This window comes from Felis catus, chromosome E1 (assembly GCF_018350175.1).
Source record: "Felis catus isolate Fca126 chromosome E1, F.catus_Fca126_mat1.0, whole genome shotgun sequence".
NCBI classification, from domain to species: Eukaryota; Metazoa; Chordata; class Mammalia; order Carnivora; family Felidae; genus Felis; species Felis catus.
Genome location: NC_058381.1, coordinates 30,780,073 through 30,791,717, shown reverse-complemented (window position 1 = coordinate 30,791,717; position 11,645 = coordinate 30,780,073). Strand labels below are relative to the sequence as shown.

At 41.3% G+C, this 11,645-nt stretch overlaps 1 non-coding gene across 1 annotated transcript; it reads left to right on the top strand.

The window, feature by feature from the left end:
* Positions 1-11,165: 11,165 nt before the first annotated feature.
* On the top strand, positions 11,166-11,238 carry TRNAQ-CUG. The gene has a single exon. It is a non-coding gene; the product is annotated as a tRNA-Gln (tRNA).
* Positions 11,239-11,645: the final 407 nt, after the last annotated feature.

Here is an 11,645-nt window from a genome sequence, read left to right as displayed (position 1 = left end):
CTCTTAATGATAGACAACAAACTGAGGGTTGATGGAGGGAAGTAGAGGGGGATGGGCTGGATGGATGATGGGTATTAAGGAAGGCACTTGTTGTGATGAGCCCTGGGTGTTGTGTGTAGGTGATGAATCACTGTATCATACTCCTCAAACCAATACTGCACTGCATGTAAACTAACTGCATGTTAACTAAATAAAAATAAATAAGAAAAAAACAACACTGAAAATGTGGAAGAAGAAAAAACCCACTAACACAAACTACTCTGTGTCATAAGGAAAATTTTTGACTGAAATAATACCCTTGGAACCATCAGCAAATAGCATGAGGAAGAATGCACATAATTTAAAGATGAATAAAAAAGCAAAAGACAAATTACGTCTATAAATACAACAGAAAAGATGCAGGAGAGAAGCAGAATTCTTAGAGTGATTAGATAAATAGGAAATGCTTCTCTAGCTCTAACCCTGACCCTAGCCCTAACCCTAACCCTAGCCCTAACCCTCACTTCATGAGGACAACACAACCTTGCTACTAAAAGAACCTGTAAAGGATTTTACAGAAAGGAATTAAAGACCTAAACAAATGGGAGCACATTCAGTAATCCTGAGTTGAATGACCTAATACTGTGATAACCTTTCCCCAGATTAATCTGTAGATTTCATACAGTTCTGTTTCAAATCCAAGCATGTATTTTAGTGGAATTGATAGGACAATTCAAAAATATTTGAAAATGCAAGGTGCTAAGAAGAACTATGTCTCCAAGAAGAACAAAATCGGAGGACTTATAATACTTGTACTACCTTATATGGAGGCTTATTTTAAAGCCGTAGGATTTTTAAAAGTGTGCTGTTGGAACAAGGACATTATTGTCTAATAATAAACAGAAAAGCAAATCTAGAGGGTAACCCACATATGACAGGCACTGTCATCTAATTTGATAATGCAAATACCAATGCAATGATGTGGGAAATTGCTAATTGTGTAAGTAGACCACAATTCTTCCAGAATTCCCTAACTCCTCTCCCTTCAAACCTTTGCACCTTGACTGGAGGAAATCTACCCATACTTTTAAAAATACTCCCTTTATAACCCCTCCTCAAATTATTCTGATTTGAGTGTGCCCACTGTCTCCTGCTGGGTCGCTGAGAAACATGGGGCAAGTATCACTTAGAACATTTACAGTCATGGGGCACCTGGGTGGCTCAGTTGGTTAAGCGTCCAACTTCAGCTCAGGTCACAATCTCACAGTTTTTAAGTTTGAGCCCCACGTCGGGCTCTGTGCTGACAGCTCAGAGTCTGGAGCCTGCTTCAGATTCTGTCTCTCTCTCTCTCTCTCTCTCTCTCTCTCTCTCTCTCTCTCTGCCCCTCCCCTGCTCACACTCTCTCTCAGTCTCTCAAAAGTAAATAAATGTTAAAAAAAATTTTTAAAGAACATTTACAGTCATTTTTCTTGCTTTTAAGCAGAGACGTCCATTCAACAGCCTAGCCTAAAGCTTTTCTATCCTCTCCTAACCATTTCTAGGGAAAGAGATTCAACATCTTGCTTCAATAATGTATCCATTATTAAACTTTCTCAATAATATATCCAGCATTATACCAACCTTTGCTGACAGGAATTTATATTTTGTACACAATAGTAATCCACCCCTGTTTCCCTTTTATACCTATTACAGAGATCATAGAATGTTGGTGTTAAGAAAGGGCCTTGGATATCATCAAATCCAGAGGTTTCCTATTGGGTGTTTCTGTTTGTGCCCTGATAGGTATTCTAAAGTTCAAAAGAATCAATCTGGATTATTAGTTTGCCTAGAATAGGATCACATGGGTTATTCTGTTATTTAAAATGTCTTTAGAGGACAAAAATCCTTCCAAACACACATCCCATATGAAAAGGTGGGGGACTCACTGACCTAGTTTAACCTATTTATAGCTCAGGGAGGTTATAGTTTACCCAAATTGTGCCCAGTCAGCTTGTTGCATAACTTGGAATACAGTCCTTGCTCTTAATTAGTCCTCTTTCCATTACACAATCCTCCTCCTTAGATGAAGACTTCCTGCCCCAATACAGCTTTATTATTTATGTTCTCTCAGGATAAATCTTCTCCAACAAACAAACGTCTCGGTAATTGTAGCCACTACTCAAAGTGTGGTCTGAGCACCAGCTGTATCAATATCACCTGGGAGATTGTTAAAAATGCAGACCTTCAGGGGCGCCTGGGTGGCTCAGTTGGTTGAGCCTCAGACTTCGGCTCAGGTCATGATCTCACAGTCTGCGAGTTCAAGCCCCGCGTCAGGCTCTGTGCTGACAGCTCAGAGCCTGGAGCCTGCTTCAGATTCTGTGTCTCCCTCTGACTGCCCCTTCCCTGATAACTCTCTCTCTCTCTCTCTCTCTCAAAAATAAACATTAAAAAAAATTTAGGGGCGCCTGGGTGGCTCAGTCGGGTTAAGCGTCCGACTTCAGCTCAGGTCATGATCTCACAGTTCATGGGTTTGAGCCCCGCATCAGGCTCTGGGCTGATGGCTCAGAGCCTGGAGCCTGCTTCCAATTCTGTGTCTCCCTCTCTCTCTGCCCCTCCCCCACTCATGCTCTGTCTCTCTCTCTGTCAAAAATAAACATTAAAAAAATTTTTTTTTAATGCAGACCTTCAGCCCCACAACCCCCAGCCACAATGTGCAGCATCTTCACAAAATCCTCTGGTGATTCATATACATATTAGAATTTTGAGACACTTTGTCCTCTGGGCTTGCTAATTTCACATCTATAAATGATGCCGGCCCATCCCCAGCATCCAGATGCACAGGTAAATGCCTGTTTTTCTCTACTTTTATCACCCACAGTAGAATTGGCTATAGAAGGTTCACAAGGAGGAAGAACTGTCTGAAACCTCTTTTTTCCTAGAACAAAAAATTGATGCCACTTTAATATGACCCCCGCCTGCCACCTAAGAGTTGTTTCTAGAGCAAAATATTTCCAATCTGCCCAGTATTGGTTGTCTTCATGAGTTAGAGCTTCTTGAGAACCCATGTTTCTTCTACCTCATTGCCTGACCTGCTAATGGAAAATAGGAAATGAAAACTGACAGAGATAGGGGCGAGGAGGGGGGAAACCCAGCTGGACAAAGGGAAATCATTTGGAAATTAAAAACAAAGCAACATATGAATCCAGGAGTCTGGGAGTTGAAAAGGGAAGTTTTATGTAATTCCAGCCAGTTGATGTCACTGCGGCCAGTTCTCTGACTGACTAAGGGAGGCCGAGGGGAGGGGGGATGTGGAGGTGGGAAAGACCCAGACATTCTCCTTTGGACCTGAGGCTCAGCCTTATGTGTGCAGGATGAGGTCAGTAGGAACAAAGAGACGTATCTGACCAAGAGCCAGGGCCATTTCCCTGCAGAAACGATTCTGCAGTCCTAAAGAGGTCCGTCATCCCTTCTGAGCCTCCCCTTCCCTCAACCAGTCTTTTTGTGGCCTCCTGAGCCCATCTGAGGCACAGTGATACCTCACAGGCTTCTAGCTCATCTGTGTTCAGGAATGGGAGGGTCGGGGCCACTGACACACACCGGTATCCTGCAGCCTATTATTTCCTGCTTGTCCTGGCCCCCGTCCAAGGCCCAGCATGACAGGTGGATGAAGTTCACCAGAAAGCTCAGCAGTGGGCCAGTTTTCCAGGAATGCTGCTGCTAACTAGATTCACATACTAGCCACCCCCACCACCTCAGGCTGAATGGAGAGCCAGCTGAATGGAGCAGAGTTTTTTCTTTTTCTTTTTTTTTTTTTTTTGAACTCTGTCTCCAGTCTGGATCCTGTGATTGTTTCAGCTGGTATAAGCAACTCCCTACTTAGGCTCCAGGGTCCCAAGTGCTTCCAAATCCCTGCAAGGAACAAAAGTGATTCATTCAGACCTTTGTTCTCAAACTAATGGTCCATAATTGAGGACTGGAAGGAAGGACAGCAGGTGCCACTGAGGGCATGGGAGTAAGGGAGAATGAGGGCTTTGGGCTGCTTTAGCAAGAAAAGTTTCAGGGCGATGTAGTAACCTGATTGAGGGAGGAGAATGTAGAGAGAAGTAAAAACAGATCATAACTTTTAATAGGTGATCCAGAAAGATATAGAGAATGAGATTAAATTTAAAGAGAGAAACTATTCCATTGCTCTTCCAATATGCTTTTGATTATATTTCCCAAATATATTTCCCAAATAAACTGTGAGTTAATGAGACAAATAATCATACAAATAATTCTTGTTAATTGTGTCAGGCTGACAGTTTAAAGCAGCCCCCAACCCCACTGGATTTTTTTTTTAATTTTTTTTAATGTTTATTTATTCTTGAGACAGAGAGAGACAAAGCATGAACGGGGGAGGAGCAGAAAGAGAGGGAGACACAGAATCGGAAACAGGCTCCAGGCTCTGAGCCATCAGCCCAGAGCCCGACGCGGGGCTCGAACTCACGGACCGCGAGATCGTGACCTGGCTGAAGTCGGACGCTTAACCAACTGCGCCACCCAGGCGCCCCCCCTCCACTGGATTTAAGAGCACCTAATATGTGCTTCCCACTGCACTAAGTGGAAAGGAGAGAAGGAATGCCAAAATACATTTAAGTTCCTGACCTCCTGAGTTTCTCAAAAAATTAAAAATAGAAATGCTATATGCTATATGATCCAGTAATTCCACTACTGGGTATTTACCCAAAGAAAAATGAAAACACTAATTTGAAAATCAGACACATGTACCCCTATGTTTATTACAGCATTATTTACAATAGCCAACATATGGAATCAACCCAAGTGTCCATTGATAAAGGAGATGTGGTAAATGTACACACACACACACTCACACACACACACACACACACACACGATAGAATATTGCTCAACTATAAGAAAGAATAAGATCTTGATATTTGTGGCAACATGGATGGACCTAGCGGGTATTATCCTAAGTGAAATAAGTCAGACAGAGAGAGACAAGTACCATATGATTTCACTTATATGCGGAATCTAAAAAAAAATTTTTTTTAAAGCAGAAACAGACCCATAAATGCAGAGAACAAACTGATAGTTGCCAGAGGGTAGATGTGTGGGAAGATGGACAAAATGGGTGGAGGAGAGTAGAAGATAACAGGTTTCCAGTTACGGAATGAATAATCACAGGGATGAAAGGTACAGCAGAGGGAATACAGTCAATGATATTGTAATAGCTACAATGGTATTGTAGATGGTAGCTATATTTGTGGTGAACGTAGTGTAAGTACAGAGTTGTCAAATCACTATGTTGTATACCTGAATCTAAGGTAACATTATGTGTCAACTATACTTCACTAGAAAAGAAATGGTTCGTGCCCCTCTGGAGCACGCAAACGAGAAAGACAGACATGCAGGTAGATAAACGAGTATCGTGTGACCAGCAATGAGATGGAGGCATGTGTTGTTGCTATGGCAATACAGAGGAGACACAGGAAGAGATCTCAATGTTTGGGGAAGGAGAGTTGCACTCTTTCCAATTCTGGCAAAGCAGAGCCAGAGTGAGATAGGGCTGGTCCACCAGATTTTAAAGGTAGACAATTTGCTAATGGAACCGGCAGGTGGGAAAGGTGCCTTTGGGTAAAGAGATAATCAATCTATGGGCCAGGGTCAGCCTTTATTTTTGCTTGGCCTGTCTCTGGATGCTAAGTCATCACCATCTGTTTCTGCTATAAGCCCAGACACCAACTTGGGAGGTACTTGCAGAAGTCCTTAGAAGGTTCCCAACAGTCCTGGGGGAGCTAGCTTTAGTCTTCACATGTCCTGGAGATCTGGAGGGAAATTATTTTGGGATATAAATATGTATTTAAAGATCGTGGCCAGTATCTAAATGACTTACGTCTACTATTGCCTCCATGGGTAAATGCTAAGTATATCTTCCCCATGCTATAGCATCAGTATAAAGGAATGAACCAAAGAGCCAACCATCTCCACCCCAAACCACTTCCATCCTGCCCACAGGTGGGGAGGGGGGAATTACTTGAATTTAATGCTAGTAAACCCTATCACTGCCTCTGTACAAGGTTTAGATGAAGGGTTAACAAAAGGATTGACTCTTCTATCTCTTCATGTATAAACTACTCTCACTTTGGTGATAAGAGTCTTTGAAGACTATATTTTCTACAGGAAAGTGGTTTTACTTTCTTCATAAGGTCTAGACTACATTTTTCTAAATATCATTGATTCTTCTTGGGGAGGAAAGGAGTATATGCATGTGTGTGCACACACATAAGTGAGCTTTTGAGCCAATATTTATTTGCTTGGAAACTAGGAAGAAAGAGAAAGCTTACCCAGATGTCATGATGTCACACTGATAAAGATCTATAAAAAGGGACCACACTTGGAGTGCCAAAGTTCACACTGGGATGTTCATTCCACTGGAATACTAAAGTCCAGCCCTGAACTGGCTTGCCAAATCCCTGTCTCCCTTATTCTCCCTTCCTCTCCTCTAGGTATTATTCTAAAGGAATAAATACGACTTTGGAAAATTTCTATAATTTATTGTGTTCTTCTAGCAATTATGCTATTGTGGTTGGGATAGAGATGGGCTGGATCCTGACCACTACTCTGAGAAAAGGGTGATGGATTATTATGAAGTGAGATTATTTGCAATGCAAAGGATTAATGCAAAAGCAAAAAGCAGCACTGTGAGAGAGAAAGGGATAATGTTAGAATAGAAGAGTCAGACTAGCTACATAGAGATTATGTTCATGAGAAGCTTCCCCTATAGTGATTTTAAGTTATTTTGATCTTTTGCTTCCTTCTGTAAAAACAGTCATATTAAACCTTAGGTTTGCACTTGTCTTATACCTTGCAATTTGCCTTTGCTATGACAACCCTACGGTAAAATTTTAATTCTCCTTTAAAGAGTTATGGGAATCGTATTGTGGGAATTAGGGCCTTTCCATTTTCCTCTTTATTGGCTGAGATCCTTGTTACAGTAAGAGCATTGTTTTCGGAAAACACTAGTCCAGGCATTCTTGGTGGGAGTAAACCTCAGACCAAAGATCCTTTCCAAAAAGATAGCAGAGGGGAGGGCATGGTGAAAGAGATTTGGATATTCAGATGCAGGAGAAATTACAAAAGAAAAACAAAGAGAAGAAAAATTCCCATGACCCTACTACCCTCAAGAATTTTAAATTCATTTAAAAAAAATATTTATTTTTGGGAGAGCACAAACAGGAGGAGCAGAGAGAAGGGGACAGAGGATCTGAATTAGGCTCCTCAATGACAGCAGAGAGCCCGATGCAAGGCTCAAATCCACGAACTGTGAGATCATGACTTGAGCCAAAGTCAGATGCTCAATGGACTGAGCCACCCAGGTACCCCAAGAACTTTTAATTCATTTAAGAAGATAGAGCATACACCCATGACTATTTTTCCAGCTATGGTCTTCATTCACTCATCCTGCCGTGGCTCAACTAGACTCCCCTATTTTTTTTAATGTTTATTTATTTTTGAGAGAGAGAGAGGGCAAACACAAGTGGGTAAGGGGCAGAGAGAGAGGGGGACAGGGGATCTGAAGCGGTCTCTGTGCTGACAGCAGAGAGCCTGACGCAGGGCTGGAACCCACAAACCGTGAGATCATGACCTGAGCCGAAGTCAGATGTTTAACCGACTGAGCCCTGATTCCCCTAATTTTCTATATGGCACCACCATCCGTTCAGTTTCCAAGCCCAGAATTTGGGTGCCAAGTCTGATTCTTTCCTCTTCCTCACCCTCTACAAATAGCCAGTCTTAAAGTCCTATTGGTTCCATCCTCCCAAATACTTTCGATATTTTCATGCAATACTGCCATGAAGAATGGCACTGGAGAAGACAAACTGGGGAAGCCGCTGAATTTGGCAGTGAAAAGACCTTTAATGACTTGCAAGGAAACTATTTCAGCAGCCATATTACAAGGGTGGAGCAAGCATGTGTGCCGATGAAGAGATGGCTGTTGCACCTGATAAGTGCTTGGGAGCAATAATATTCAGTATATGCTCAAACCAAAAATTATGCCTCCTTTGATAATTCAGATGGGCACTTGACTCTTCTCATTCCGCTGTTCCATTTCATAATTTCTTTTTCCTTTTTAAATTAATTTTGCCTTCTGGAGAATGGGGTATAAAAATCATGATAATGGCATTTTGTGAAAATGTTAGCCTTTCTTATTAAAAGAGCCCAGGCAGCAAAATTCCACCATCTACGCAGAACAAAAAATAGAAGTTTAAGAACCTCCTGGATTCAATATGGTAAATAATTTTTTTGCTCCCCCAATTTTTTTCTTATGAATAATTCTATGAATACTTTTCTTGTGAATACCAGCTTTCATATATTTGCAGACTGTTTCTCAGCTTACATTCTGTCAATTAAACCAGTTTCCTTACTATTTGTATGGCCTTGGCTTTTTTTTTCCCTTGGCATTTTTATTTTAACGTATTTTCTCTCATCACTCCATCAGCCTATAATCTCAGTGAACTTCCAATTTCAGCTAAAATATGATTTCAAAATGTAAAGAATCTGGCAGTCAGAGTTTTTAGGTACACCACATAATGGTGGTATGAACTTGGAGAAAAACCTAATGTCAGATCCTCAGATCTTCACCTATAAAATGGGGGAAATTATATCACCTTAGTAAAGGTTGATGCAAAGACCAAATAAGAGCAAATATGTGAAATTGCCTGGCTCAGAGCAGCCATTTAATAAATTTTAGTTCCTTCAGACACCTTCTCTAAAGTCCTCTACTTTTTCTTGAGCTACAGACTTGCATTTCCAATTTCCTGCAGACATCACTACACATAAGTCTTTCTAGTGGAAGTCACCATTTTCCATAAAACTTGTCTTTCACATTTCCCTCCATATTTTTGTTCATAATATCAGTCTATCGTTCAACATATTTTTTTTTGCCCAACCCTGGTTCCAACCTTTGCTGATATCTGGCAGAGACCATGAGATGCCTCTAAGGTATCCTCAGGTGGGAGCAGAAGCACTAGTGTCTAAAGTGAAGAAACAACAGGTGCAGAGAGCAGCAATCCACTTGGTAAAATTCCTTGGAGAGACTTTCTAAACCAGCTTCCCCTCTCCCTTTCATCCTTTTTATGGTCTGCTATGCTTGGCTCCTGATCCAGACTTAGGATCTGCTTTTATCTTTGATATTTGAGGATCTAACTCAACTTTTCTGGATTGCAGATGAATGGCTAATCTCTGGAACCTCAACTATTGCAAACACTCATGAACTGATCTCCCTTTCTGCAGCATCTTCCTGTCTAATCCAGCCTTCCAAAAGGGATCACTTTAATTATCCAAACAATCCCTTCAATAGTGTTAGTCCTCGGGCACCTGGGTGGCTCAGTTTGTTGAGCATCTGACTTCGGGTCAAGTCAGGATCTCACAGCTCATGAGTTCAAGCCCCACGTCAGGCTCTGTGCTGACAGCTCAGAGCCTGGAGCCTGCTTTGGATTCTGTGTCTCCCTCTCTCTCTGCCCCTCACCAACTCACATTCTGTCTCTGTCTCTCTCAAAAATAAATAAACATCAAAAAAAATTTAATAGTGTTAGTCCTCCACAGTTAAGCCTCAAAAAATGTCTCTCCCACCACGTACAGCAGAAAGCCCAAATTACCTTGGCTGGAAATAATGGGAGTAACTGTATAACTTGGTCCCTACCTATTTCCAGCCTTATCTCTGACCATTCCCCAAGATGAATTCTTTGCTTTAATATCAACTTAATGACTTGCTCTCTAAAGTGTACTTTTTGTTTCAACTGTCCCCACATTCAACCACCTTGCCTTCTTATTTCAAGGAGAATCCTCCCATTATGTTTTTCTTGATGGGAGGTAAGGTCAAATGCACCATCTTTTCCCTCCTTGCTTCCATGGTATGAGCACTGACTTAGGCTTTGCCAGCCAGATGCTCCCATCCAGGACAATAAAAACTGAGTAATGTAGACCTAGAGAAGCAGTTGGAATTCATTTACAGTGGCGATGGTGGTGTTGGCCAAATCCTCCGGCAGGTGTAGCATCATCCTGGCTAGATTCTTTCTGCTAAAAGACTATTGTGCTTCCTGCTTCTTGGCTCTTGGAATACATTTGCTCCTTACCATTTTCTGAGCCTGATCCTCCAGCTTTCTGATGGTTCTGCAAGCCAGTGATATTATTCCAATGCATCTCCATTTTCTTTCTTACAGACAGAGATGTTTCTGTTGCTTTCAACCCCAAGAATCCTAACTTATATCCTGAGATGTCTAGCTGTTTTCACCAGTGTTTCTTTGCTATGCTAATTCTATGTGCAGAATGACCTTCTTACTTCTCTCTGCTTTTCTGGAGATCCCATTCATAGTGAAAGACAAACATTTAAAGAACCATTACATTTCAAAAAGATAGATGCCAGGAGGGAGATATGTACTGTGTCCATTCGGGCATGAAGGGAACTCTTTTTACTTATGGGAAACTTCCATAGGAAGGAACCTGTCAGGTATTGAACTGGAGGAAAGACAGTACAGGCACAGAGTCAGCATGAACAGAGGCAAGGAGGTGTGAAGGAACATGGCAACACTGAGCAATGGCAGAAGTTCAGTATGACCACAACATAGGCTGTGAGGGGAAGAATGGTGGTGGGAAATGAAGTGTGTAAAATTCACCTGGATTGCTTCAAGAATAAAGAGCTGGAGTCCCCAGTGAGTTAATGGAACTGAGCCATGTTCATCAATAACTACTAATATTATAAAAAGACAGCCAGACAATTAGTGCCCCCAGATGGAAGTATTCAATGCTTCACACCACCTATGAAGTATTCCTGCCAAAACCATCAAATCTGAATCTGATCAATGCTTTACATTTAAATGATAATAAGGAAAGTATTGGTAATTATTATATAATTACTAACAAATAATAAATTGCAAATAAAATATATAAATTATAAAATTAATTATGTAATATTATTAAACAAATTGAAGGAAACTACAGCAGTTGAAAGATATCTTAAGTGATACCAGTGAAATGCAGACTGTGGGAAACTCTACAGCACAAACAACCCAAATTCTTCAACAAATAAGAAGCAGAGAGTGGAGGAAGAGTATTACAGGAGGGAACAAAGAGACAAGGGATGTATCAGCCAATTGCAATGTGAGAAAGTTATTTGGTTTTTGATTCAAAAAATTGTGAAATGGGGCACTTGGCTGGCTCAGTCGGTAGAGCGTGAGACTCTGGATCTCAGGGTCGTGAGTTCAAGTCCCATGTTGGGCATGTAGCTTACTTAAAATACACACAACAAAACAAAAAATCGTGAGGGGCACCTGGGTGGCTCAGTCTGTTGAGTATCTGACTCTTGATTTTGGCTCAGGTCATGATCCCATGGTCACGGGTTGAGAGATGGAGCCCCATGTTGGGCTCTACCCTGAGTATGAGGCCTGCTTGGGATTCTCTCTCTCTCTCTCTCTCTCTCTCTCTCTCTCTCTCTCTCTTTCTCTCAATCCGCCCTTCCCCACTCACACTTTCTCTCTCTCTCTCTCTCTCAAAATAAACATTTAAAAAATTGTGAGATAACATGGGAAATTTATGACTATAAAATTGTTAATTTTTAAAGGTATAATAAATGCATTTAGATTTTTAGGAAGTATTATTTAGAGATACACACTGGAATATTTCACACA